Raw genomic sequence first — 13,337 nt, forward strand, 5'->3', positions numbered from 1 at the left:
CGCGCCCTCTCTCTCAGATTTAGGAAAATGCAGTTTATCTCTCTCTCAGATTTAGGAAAATGCAGTTTATGTTTCTTTCAGATTGGAAAATGCAATTTATCTCTCTCTCAGATTTAGGAAAATGCAGTTTATCTCTCTCTCTCTCTCTTGCGAAAAGTTCTAAATTCTTCCACTGGCCTCTGCAATTTCTCTTCAACAAATCAGCACCTACATTTACCATCTGAATACTAAAATCACTCCATTCATAAATAATTACAAAGTAAGTAAATATAACCCCTCTTTGTCTCAGCCATTTTTATACTAAACTAGCCATTTGCCATCTACAAACTACCACCAGATACGCTTTTAGCATAAAAAGCCGCTGTCCAGCAGCAATTTTCCCGGCGTCACAAAATTTGAATTTACGAAGGGACTGTTAATGTAACACTCCTATATGGAAGTGAAGTGCGGACATTAAATACGGATGAAGGACAGGTGGAAGCTGTAGTGATGAAATGATAAATTGAGCGTTTGTGGTATAAGAAGAAAGGGAAAGGCGAAGACTGATAAAATGAGATGAAAATTTTAGGCCCAAGGCTAAGCGCTGGGGCCTATGTGATCATTCAGTGCTGTAGTAGAAATTGTGAGAAAAAAAGGCTCTAAAGGTGTAACAAGAAGAAAACTTTGAATATGCACTATGAAACAACTGATGGGAGAGGGTGGTGCGAACGATGAAAGAAAGAGAATATCAACTGAGATACTGTACAAAGAGTGAAAGGGGTTGCCGCTAGGAGCCGAAGGGACTCTGCAAAGAATCATAAGTAATGCCTACAGTGCACTGTGGGAGGTGCACTGACGGCATTAACCCCTTATGGCAAGCAGTGATTAAGGCGTTTGCATAAGAGACAAGATGAATCGGAGTGTTTGAGATGGTTCGGTCATGTGTCAATAATGGAGGATAAATATAATGGTGAAGGGCACCAGGTGTCATTCAGAAGTGCTGGAAGGAAGGAGGAGACGCAGACTTAGAAAGGAGTGCATGGAAGAGCTGTTGGAAAGGTAGGCTTCAACATCCAGAGAGAGAATGGGTGTGTGAAAGATGAAAGCGAATGACAGCACAGTATATGGTGGAGGGGGCGTGACGTCCTCCTGGTGGGGTTTCTGTGTACCTGTATGGAGCGGCTAGTGTTGTGGAAGCTTTCTGCGTACCTATGCGGTTCATCTACAAATCACATGTTTAAATGTGATTGTGGACGTGATCACTACCTATTCTTCTTCCGGAAGAATGGCATAATGCTGAATGTATATGTAAGTATATGCATACACATATATATTCTTTGAAACATTTGTTTAATTTGCATACATGTGTGAGCACTTATTTTTTTTTCTTCCTGGTTGTATTCAGATGATGCATCTATGCACATGATCACATACGACTAAGACGAAACACAAAATATTGTGTGCAATGTTCTGCAAGAGTCAAAGAACAAAGGATTTGTTATTTAAGAGCTGGTTGTCACGCGCGCGTAATTGTAGATTCAACCGTACGCTTGCTCTTCAGACAGGAATACAAAGAAGAGTCGAGCGAGGGATTATGTGGTGCCCTTCTCAAGCACCACGCAGAAATTACGGGTAGCTGAAACTTCCTGTTATCTCTCGTAAGTGTGCCATCTTCAGTGCAATTGTTTCCCAACTCATTAGATCGTAACCCCCTTATGAGATGAGTCAGCGCTGAAATGGATACACATACATGCAGTACAAAGATCCGTTCTTCATAGCTTTATATCATTAGAACTTCCACTCTCGTATGTGGGTGAGTAGTTCTCAATTTGCAGAGCATTGCCATAATGTTAAACATAACTGGTTTAGTTTCTAAACAACCAAAGAGACAGGGGAAGACAGTGACCTCTAATTTCACCGTTAAAACGCACGTTTTCCTTTTCTAAAATTTCGAAGTGATCTTCCTTCTAGCTTTCATGTTATCTCCTTGCCAAACCAAAAGATTTGTAACAGGCAACTGCATGAAGGTGATTTTTAATTATTTTAATCAAAAACTTTTTTCCTAATTCAATTGGAGACTTGAAAGTACTAAAAAGGTTTAAAATTCTAATTGAAAATTGTTGTCTGTCTATCACACACACACACACACACACACACACACACACGAGGTATTGTTTTGGTTTGCTTTTAAATTCCTTAAAATCCTTGCATTTTACTGAAAGTTTATTTTCAGAGTAAATTACGACTTTGTCAGTAGATCTACTGGTATTGTGACTTGCGTACCACATGCGGATTGCCTCTTACAATAAATAATTTTGTTTGTTTGTATAAAAACCGCTTTTCATTATTTGTATTTAGCCAGAGGCTTTTACGTGCTAAGACGGTTTGCAGATGTTATTATTGCACCCTTTTATTCCAAGTGTAAATGATGTAAATGTTCTGAGGTGTTAGAATATTTGTCAATACTAGTCCGGTGTTTACAATTTACCCTTCAAGTTTAGAGACCGAACAATTGGTATCCACATCCGGGAACTTGTTTCTTGAGCTTTCAGTTTTTCCAAACTTGCTAAACACGTTGAACTTTGACATCTCCGAATTCGTGAATGCTCCACCCGAATCCTTAAGCGAGCGTGTGTTATTGAAAGGTGATTGGTTACTAGGTATTCAGGGAAAGCTAATACATTTGTAATAAAGTCCTTAGGCTGCTGGTAAATTTGAAAATGTTGATGAAATGAATGTATTGTCTTGACGGAAAATGGAACTACTTCGAGCGTGAGGACATTAGCTTAGAGACTGAGGATATTACATATAAATTTTGCAAAAGAAAGGCTAATCGTATTTTGCCGATCTCTCCAGATGTTGCTAAGGTTAATTTTGATATTTCTAGTAGCAAAAACAAGTTCCTGTGATCTGGATGAATTTCCTTCACTTTTAGAAAATAGCTGTAAGTAGAAGTAGGCCCAAAGAGTATTGGCCTAGATTAATCCAAGGGGTTTTGAAAAATAAGGGTCGCTCTTACTTTTCTCTTAATATCACTGAAATTTCTGATCATTGCAATGCAAAAGAAGCAGTTTCCCATGCATAGAAGCTTAATATTGAACATTATTCAACTAATTCTAGAAATAGGAGAAAACGTGAAATCAAACTAATGTAGGTGTGGTAAGTTTATCAAAAAGTTTAAGGAACCTGCGTTACTATAACAGTTTTTACGAAGTGTATCTTTAATCACTGGTTTATTTCATGGCAAGGTTTATAAACTAGAAATAAGAAAACAGCTACTATGGCTGAAAATTATAGCTTAAGCTATAATGTTAGTAGTCAGGGTTCAAAAAAGACCGTGGAAAAGAGCTACCACCAGTGAATCAGCTCAAGTGATGGGAACTGTACTGATGGTCTGGTTGTCCCCATTTCAAGGGTGAGGGATAACATAGATGTAAAGGCTTCTTAGCACCCATATTCAAATACTGTATGTTTTGTATGTAGACAAACAAGTCGAGTGGTATCTAAATTTCTTAAGGTATAACAAGAAAAAGATACGGGCGTTGTTTTGGCTTCACAATAGAGGGCGGGTGTGCCTGTAAGAAACATTGGTTTTTCTTAACGTTATGAAAAGTACTTTGCCCATTGGAAGGTGAGCATGTGATCCTTCATGGTATTGCGGTTGCAATTGTGGACCCTTTGTGCCAATTTGATCTGTAGTCAGGAGTTGTTTACTGGGCATGTAACAAGAGCTGAGAAAGATTCTCTAATTGCGACTGACGTTCAAATACTATTAAGTAATGACACCACTGAGTGTAAATTTCTCTCAGATCACACTGAAAGATGCAAACCCCTTGTTGAAACTCCTATTGCTGACTTAAGAGACAGAACAACCTATACTGTTTTTTCCTCCTCTGGCATTTTGACTCTGAGTGAAACTAGATGACAGCTGTGTGGATAGTACTGTTAACTATGCTCATAAACACTGTTCTAAACAAAGCAGTTGTGTTGATGGTGTTAGGGGAAAATCTTGACGCAGTTTCAGACAATACGAGACTTTTTAGCCTATTTGAAGGCGGTAATTTCGATGAATATTCGAGTTGCAAGGAGCCTCGAAGCAATTCCACCGGACTCAAATTTATGCGCTCTAAGTATGCATTCTAAGTACTGCTTGGATATAGGAGGGCTGGATGCAGGAATACCACTAGTGTTTGATATGAGGGATTCTTGCTACAAGACTTAATCATTTCAACTAAGTGAGCTGCTCTTTGGCACGAAACTGCGTGGTCCTTTATAATTACTGTACAACTGTTTGACACGAAAACATGGTAAAATTCCAATCTATGACCACTGAGCTGCTTCACGGTCGGTTAAGAGACTAATAATTTTTGCCTTGGATTATTTGTTAAAAAGTCAATGTAAGATGAAGTGTCTGACAAATAATCAGAATAGAGAATGAAGCATTGGTTAAACAGTATTCTTGTTTCTGCCTGTTAGAAAATCCTAGCTTACAATAAATCTGAGGGCCGTTTATGAAAAGTGTAATAGACTGAACTGTCACTGAAAAAAATCTGAGAAAATCTGAGACCAGTGCATGTGACCTTGCTTCTGGAACAAGCTCTCCTCTGTCAAGTGGTCTTAAATCCAAAGAAACGGAACGGACACACTACACCAGACCCTTCAGTGAGATGAAATGTCACACAATGTTCAATATTTCTCGTCTTTTCTTTGTACTGCATGTTTTCTCATTAACTTTGTCTATAGTCAATCTAAAATCATAACCTCGCCCCCTGGAGATTTCCCCACCGGAGATGTCCCACACTTTCCCCCTAGGCATTCCCCCCAGTTTGATATAGTATCTCTATGACCAAATTAGGCTTGTTAATTATTTGTGTTTAATTGCAATTGATGAAGGTTTCAATAAAATCTGACGATATTAATTTTGTTTTTAGTTTTGATAAAAACAATATTAATTTAACAGTCTAATTAAACAGAATACCACTAAATATCCTGTCTTCACTACGACCTCAACGGTTTTTTTTTTTCTTTTAAACTAAAACTGAATATTGTGCGCAACACCTCGAGGAAAGTCCTCTCCTCCAATGATCATTAAGATCCAATGATCCTTTACTCCTGCTATTACCAATTGGAATAAGCATTGGGAAAAATAAGGCCGCTTGGTATCGCAAGAGAGGGCGGAGAATTGACATGGGGAAGGGGGTGAAGGAGATAGACACGAGGGAAGGGACTTCACAACCTAAGACTAAAACCCTACACTGTCGATTGGCTACTAAATCGAATAAGCCAGTAACAATACGCTAGGCAGTGGTCTTAACTCTTTTAGTACCACACCACCTCTAAGAGTTTGTTCTTTCTTTCACGGCCCCCCTTGCATCTATGAGTAAAATTTCCTCCCATATTTAAAGGAAAATAAAAGAAAAAAATGAGAGAGAGAAGGGGTTTCAAGGGATAGGAAGGGTCGTAAATAATTACAAAACAATCAGCCCAACGAGCCTAACTAGAGTAGTACTAGACGCCAGGAAACTAACGTTGTACGGCGACACTTATGCATTTTTCATAAACTTTTGAATATTAGTTCGTCCCACTTGTGAAGAGAATAACGAATATAATTACGAAGTTATTTATTCATTTTTCCCTAGGGCTCGCGCCTCCCTTGGAAATTGCTGACGCCCCCCTACGGGGCGCCACATCCCCCAGGTTAAGAACCCCTGCACTAGGGGATGTAATGTTTAAAATGCAGTTCAGTGCAGTATATCCTAATCAGTAACCAGTTTTTTCTACTCGAGTTTCAAGAATTTCAACTGCTTTACTCTATGGATTTTGTGCTTAAACTCAACCCTCTACTTTACATAAAAAAAACCTGGTCACGCTTGGAAAAGGCACTGGTCAAAGAGTGACTATAGACAATCGCTCGTCTAATAGACCGACAAAATTAAGAGCTAAATTAGTCCATGCTGATGCAGCTAGAACTAATAGACGAATAGTCGCAAAGAAAACTTGAAATATTTGTAGGGGAGACTATATTTACAATCGTACATAACCTAACCCCTTATTCTTTTTTGGCCGAAAACATTGCTGACATTATTAACAGACAATGAGATTTAACAAACATGCCAATAGACTGATGGGCAATAATCACTAATCAATAAATTGGATGAAATAAGAAATTCACGAATTTCAAGACTTTTTGTAGTCAAGGTGTCTGAGGTAACATCACGATGACTCTGAATGTTCCTCCAACAGAAGCAGGGACAAGGAAGAAGATACTTCCGCAAATTTGGATGAAAAGATGTGGACAAGAATAAATCAACTTAAAACCGTGAAAAAATTATTTAAATTAAAAGAAAACTAAATTTACAAGCCGTGAAACTACTATCCCACAAGCCTAGGCAGGAAAACCTGAAATCACACATGAGCAATGCGGCAGGAAAGTTTAACAAACGAGGCCTCCTAATCAGGTTGTGTGTAAAATAATTTGGACCAAGCTCTGTATACAATCCTACAATCCTCAAATAGCACTGACCAAGGTTGGTGTCAGAACGGCACTGTCAAGGTTCGTAACTGTTTTCCTTGAATTTTTGGACCACTGGCCCAGAAACGTGATAAAATATATTTGATGTAAACCTGACCAGGTCAGTGATTTAAATAAGAAAAAAAATATGCAGTGAGCACCTTAGTGCTTTAGAATGCACAAGAAAATCACATGAAAATTTTAAAAAAGCCCTGGAAAATAAAGCTATTTTACTTAGCGAAAAGTTGTGAAAGGAACACAATTAAGAAAGCTTTAGCAGCACAGTTTTGATTTGAAGAACTTTGACATAAAAGGGAATAAACCACAAATGAATGTAATGACAAAGGTTCAGTAATTTATAGTGGAATTCTTGATTCCTTGTCAGTTGCAAATAAATAAGCGGTTCACACAGATAGCCACAAGAAAGATCTGAGTCGGTCATCTGAATTCACATGGTCAGCTGATAATTTAGTTATGCCCACGCAAGGCATTTAAATTCAGTGAACAGGGAGTGAGACCTTTCCTTACAGTGACGATGGTCACGTGGCAATGAACTCGTATGGGCGTCAACACACCACTAAATCAAGAGCAACTCCCGAAATGTAGGACCCTAAAAAACCAACCGAAGAGAGCCAAAATGACTTCTCAGTGACATCTGAATGAAGCCAGTGAGTGTGTGTGATTTGCGCTGCAAAGAACGTAGATGCTGAGAGGTCAAGGTAAGTATCACACCCATCTTTAACACGAATCAAATCCAGAAATAAAAATGTTAGAATCATGATAAATTCTAAGTATATCTGATCAAGATCTTTGAAATGAAAACAGAGCCTTAATTATCATTAACATGTTGCTATATTCAAACTATCTACTGGAAATTATACGGACTTATGAATGAGCATTATGAATTCTACAACGAGCTATTTAAATGTTTCAACCGGTCTCATTCACACTTGTCCCCAGTTTACAAAAGTACAAGCTCTGAGCACAGTGTTGCCGTTTTGTGGTTTTTTGTCTGATAACGTGGTCAAATAGCGCTATTTGGCATCGCTATTACATCTGTCTTGGTGAAAAAACCACACTTATAACTTTACTTTAAATTCTTATAATTAAGCTTTGATACAGAAAAAACTATAAACAATATATACAAAACGAAATTCTTTAAAATTCAATCCTTAAATAATATAAATTATAAAAAATCGTAAAGTCAAATCGAATTTCCATCTCCTACATTTATGGAGGCAAAAAGTGGATGCAATTTCATTGGCAACACTGACGTTTAGTCATTTTACCCACACTGAGTGTGGTCATGGCGGCAACACTGCAACTATCTTTAGTCCTATGAAAGCAATACTGATGTACAGGGCTTGCACATTCCGTAGTGGACAGTTTCACCAAAAAACTTCCTTATAAATATTGTAATATCATGCGATTCTTTCAATTCTCAGGTAATCTTCCTCTCCGCAATTTCTATGGTGAGATGCCCAGAAATCTCACTGGTTTAGTGACCAGTGCCAATGAGCAGAGGGAAGGCGCTCACTGCTGGTTAAACAAAATCCCTCTGCAATGATTTGGCACTCTGATGACACCCCAGCAGTGAGGCTTCATTGCCGTCAAAAGCGCAAGGAAGGAGAGAGAGAGAGAGAGAGAGAGAGAGAGAGAGAGAGAGAGAGAGAGAGAGAGAGAGAGAGAGAGAATTTTACATATTGGAAATAATCAAACCCTATTCAACTAGAAATCTTAGTATTCCCCCATAACCACAAACTTTCACCTCCGGAGCTATTTAAGTTGAAATCTTATGATTAGTGAAAAATAAAATATAGGCCAAGCGCTGGGGCCCATAGGGTCATTCAGCGCTGAAAGGGAAACCGAGAGTAAAGAAGGTGTAACTATGTACTCTGAAACAATTTAGGAGAGGGTTAGGGAAAGTAAGATGGAAGAAGAAAGACAATATGAACGGGAGTACAGTAAAAGGAATGAAAGGGGTTGCAGGTAGGGGCCGATGGGACGCTGCAAAGAGCCTTACGTAATGCCTACAGTTTACAGCATTATGATGAGTAAATTTACCATATAATGTATAATACAGTATATTAAGCCTCTTACACATGCAACCGCAATTAAAAGTCAAGTTTAGTAACTGGTTCCTACTCCCCTAAATGCTATTAATAATTCATTTAATAACATTTATAAAAAAAAGCCAAGCATCTACATATTTCCAATTTACAAAATGCAAACATAAATGAAAATGTTAATTAAATACAAGAAATAATCGCATGGAAATTCTTGACTGAGTCACCATCCAGGTAGACTTTTACTTCAAATATACTTGTAAATATTCAAGTCTTTCCCCATTAAAGAAACGGAACACACTAGTTACTAAATAACATCGACGTAAAACCTTCCTCAATTATGCTTCAAAAGAATTCAGTCGTCGATCCACAGGTAAGTCGCGACTCGCAATTGACGTTTAGACTGACACCTGGAATGTCATTTCATAAGCCTACATTTACATTTCACAAACAGGAGCCACCTGGAGGAAGCCACTGATGAGGAAAATACCGGCTAATGCCGTCATGGGCCTCTGTCCCTCCGAAATTCTTACCATACCCGTTATTTTGCGGCATTTACATTCTCAAAGACCAGGAATTTATCAGTCATGGATCTTAATCCTGTTCGATTCATAAGTTAATTGGTACACAAAAGACCACTGCTTTTGAAAACTTATTGTTTTGAAAAAACAATGTAACTGGCTCAGCTGCTCGCAGAGAATACAGTGACATTTTTAATCCTTCAAACAACTGCCTTAGTTTGTCTTTTAATACCCACAAAGTATTGATATTCTCTTCTTTAATATCACCTGCTCAGTGAGACTTATGGGAAGAATTGTTGTAGCGTCTCTTATCCTCAGGCAAATAAGGTGCTGTGAGGCAGACTTCCTGCTTATGACATTTTCCCTCTGTAACTCATCTACAGTTTTTACATCAAATGGAATTCGTCCAGTCATCCATTCCACCTTCTTACTACAAACGTTGCTTCGTCCATTGTTCCAATAAATTGAAGGCAAGTCCCCTCCCCTCTCCTACCTCGTCCTCTCAGAAACCATTGAACTGGTTATCTTCCTCTTTTACTCAATCAATGATCGTCAGACAGCTTGGCTCTGGAGTTCTCTTTCGTTTCTATTTTCTCGACCTACAATTTTTCATCCTTTGAGAAGCGGGGCTCTTGGCTTTTCAGGATTACCAGCCGCCATCTTTCATTCTCAACTGGTATTTAGACATGAGGATGCTGGTCCTCGACTGAGACGAGGTACTACAGCACACCAAGTATCTAATTCGCTGCCCAAGACAAAGTGTTTAAACTGAATGTGTTTGTGAGCGGGAAAGAAAAGAGACAACTCGTATTTTCACCCAAATAAATAAAAATTCTATTCAAGAAGGGTGTTAATTATTGTATATGACTGTTGAAGACTACTGTTGTAAAATGTGATGAAATTATTGCACGCTGAATGTTTGTACAATTATAAAAAAAGTGCTATTTAAGTTATTGAGTGCTGTATATGAAAAATAAAATTAATATTGTTTCTCAACATAATATGTAATAAAAAATGTATTGTGTACATTAGATATTTTCAATAAAAGATAAAAAAAATACATAAATTTGCATAAAAAACAGTAAATCATCTTTAATAAAAAAATAACATTTTGCTGAAACTCTAATCTGAAGTTTCGAAACTTATGACCTTTCTTCTTTTTTTGCACCATCGCCGCATGGGTTACATTAAAAGGACAAATATTTTTAGCCTGGTTTTAAATACTTTCCAATATAACACACTATTACATCGTTTCACGTATTTATCACAAGGAGCCAATTCAGCTAATATGACATTTTTCATCATACATTTTTTTTATTACCTATCGTAGGATTAGCAAAATTCAATTTACACTAACCGTAGTTCCATGTAAAATAGCATATTTCATAGCATTTGTCAGCTGCTATAAAATTAACCAATCTTTAAAGATGGATGTAAATTCATTAAAAAAATCGAAAACCCTAGCACCGGGAATTGTACTTCTAATCAATATTTTCCCCACCCCCACAAGAGAGAGAGAGAGAGAGAGAGAGAGAGAGAGAGAGAGAGAAACGAATAACTCAAAAGTTAATCAGACATATGACAGGTCATTCAAAATATAGACTATAAATAAACGGGAAAATGACACATGCCATGCCATGCCACATGTTTCCTTCAATTCGGAAGAACAACTTGGGTTAGTTTGCACCCGTAACGAAAGTCCAACTTTTTATTATCGCACGCACACACGCATGCGCAAGCTGGCCGACGAGACCAGACCTGGGGAGGGAGGAGAAGAATGTGGGCTACGCAGCTTGTGTCACGTAAGCCAGTCGTTCTCTCCCTCTCCAAATGATTCCTATTCACAAGACCTCACCCAGCCAGGAGACGCGCTCGAGTCGAAATACTGTTATTCGCGCAGCTCGTCCCCAGAGTTTCCCACAACGTTACCAGTCTCTTCCCTGAGCACAATGGACAATGTATATGATGAATTCTACAATGTTCATTTTGTTTATTTTCTCTCTCTGCGGAATCCACCTGGCTGTCAGACTATCTTAGTTTCTCTCACATGCGTTGGCTAGAAATGAAACCAAGAAAAAGTGTTAGGACTGATCTTGCATTATATCTGTTAAAATCAGGGAAAAACAAGAGATAAGTGCTTGTAGCTTCGCTTCTCTGTTATCTAACTTACGAACAAAAATCGCCTCATGGGCGCCAACATTGCTTTCACCATGTTTTTACTAATGATGCTTGCTGCACAATGCAGCGTGATATAACGTAAATAGTTTCTATTATTATTATTATATTGTATTATAATTGCTAGGAGTGGGTTTTTGTTGAGTAGATAAAAAAAAAGACATTCCACTGACGCACATAGTACAAAGGTATATAGAATAAGGGCCCTTATTCTATATACCTTGCATAGTACATCCCCATTTGACTCGCTTCATCCCAACTATAACGTTGGAGGTATTGAGCTTTCTATTGAAGAGATTTTTCTCCAAACGTGGTGACGCCATTTTCTCACAGCTATCTTTTTTTCTCTCTCTCCTTGGTGACTACCTTTCAGGAGAGAGAGACCCGTAGGGAATTAGTGCTGTCAGTGCTCCTCATGCGGTGCACTGTAGTCATTACCTATGGTTCTTAGCAGCGTGCCTTTGGTCCCTAGCTGCAACACCTTTCATGCCTTTTACTGTAACTACATTCATATTCTCTTTCTTCCATCTTACTTTCCTCAACCCTCTCCTGGCAATTGATTCATAATGCAACTGCTTTGAGGTTTTCCTCCTTTTAGTACATCTTTCAAACCTTTTACTGTCGAAATACCTTACGACAAACTGCCTGATTTACACTAAGCTCTGTACTACTGAAGATAAACAAACGGTTTATTTACAAAAACAGACAGACCAGAAGGAAGAATTTGTATTTACCGCTTGTTCAAGAAAGTCACAGGAGAAAAAAGCGTTCACAAATATGCAGTCTTACGTACAAGGAAGATATTACCTCATGAATGTTCCGTTTGTTTATTTGCGAGTCACTGACTCCTTTCACACCCGCTTTCCATGATATGATGCCTTTTTTAAAATTATATAAATGAAAAATGTATATAGAGCATGAGTCCTTTTTGATCAAAGGTGAAAAGGGCACAAGTATCATCTCAAGTCAAGTTAATGAGAGAAAGAGAGCGAGAGAGAGAGGAAAAAAGCTAAGGTTTTTTGTGAGGTTAAAAGTTCGAAGTAACACTTGTACAAAAACCTTTCTCTCATTTCCTTGTCAGTTACGTCAGGCATCAATCTGCCACACGGAGTGAAATAGCAAAGACGCAAAATGACGAGAAAAATCTCCCTTTAATAGATTTTAATGAGGTAATTTATGGTGGACACCACTGGCCACAGATCTGCTGGGAAGAGACAGGCGGAGGAGCAACGATGCATTTGGCGTTTACATTGGTTGACAACTGCAGTGATTCTGTTAAAGAAAACTTCAGTAGATGCTTAGAATATTTACTGAATCCTAATGAACGTACTATGCTACAGTTAAGGTCAATCCCGTCGAATGTTGAACGAATATCATACGACTCCTGATAATCTTACGATACTGCGCTTCAGTCAAGAGTTTTACAGAAAAACTACAAAAATTTTTGCTTAGGCATCCCACCAGGAGCGCCTCAGTGGCGTGATCGGTATTGTCTTGGTCTGCCACCTCGGTGGCCGCGAGTTCGATTCTCGGGCATTCCACTGAGGGGTAAGAAATTGTGTATTTCTGGTGATAGAAGTTCACTCTCGACGTGGGTTCGGAAGTCACGTAAAGCCGTTGGTCCCGTTGCTGAATAACCACTGGTTCCATGCACCATAAAAACACTACAAACAAAGAACAGATAAACAAACCAGAATAAGGCAATTATCCAGAGTAAATTCCGCGCATGGACTTTCTCAGCTCTCTCCAACATAACTCAAACGTATGAATAAAATATACGTTAGAAGGAACAGGTAATTATCTTTAAATGTAATGATAATATTCTTGCTTATTTTTGCCGTATTTTACGGTAATTTTCATCTCTTAGAGCTATTTTACTAATTTGCGCAATGATTCCTTGCTTTATAGCTGTTTGCAAAAGTTTAAATAAAACGAATACGTGTTTGAAGTCTGAGCTCCCTTAACAGACAAAATCAGTTTCATTCTATTAAACGACCGCGATAATTATGTAAATCGGCGGCCACAGAAATACATACATTTCAAATAATTGCAGAAAATAATTTTCGTTGCCATAGGTCACATGAA

This window comes from Macrobrachium nipponense, chromosome 41, assembly GCF_015104395.2.
Source record: "Macrobrachium nipponense isolate FS-2020 chromosome 41, ASM1510439v2, whole genome shotgun sequence".
Lineage (NCBI taxonomy): Eukaryota > Metazoa > Arthropoda > Malacostraca > Decapoda > Palaemonidae > Macrobrachium > Macrobrachium nipponense.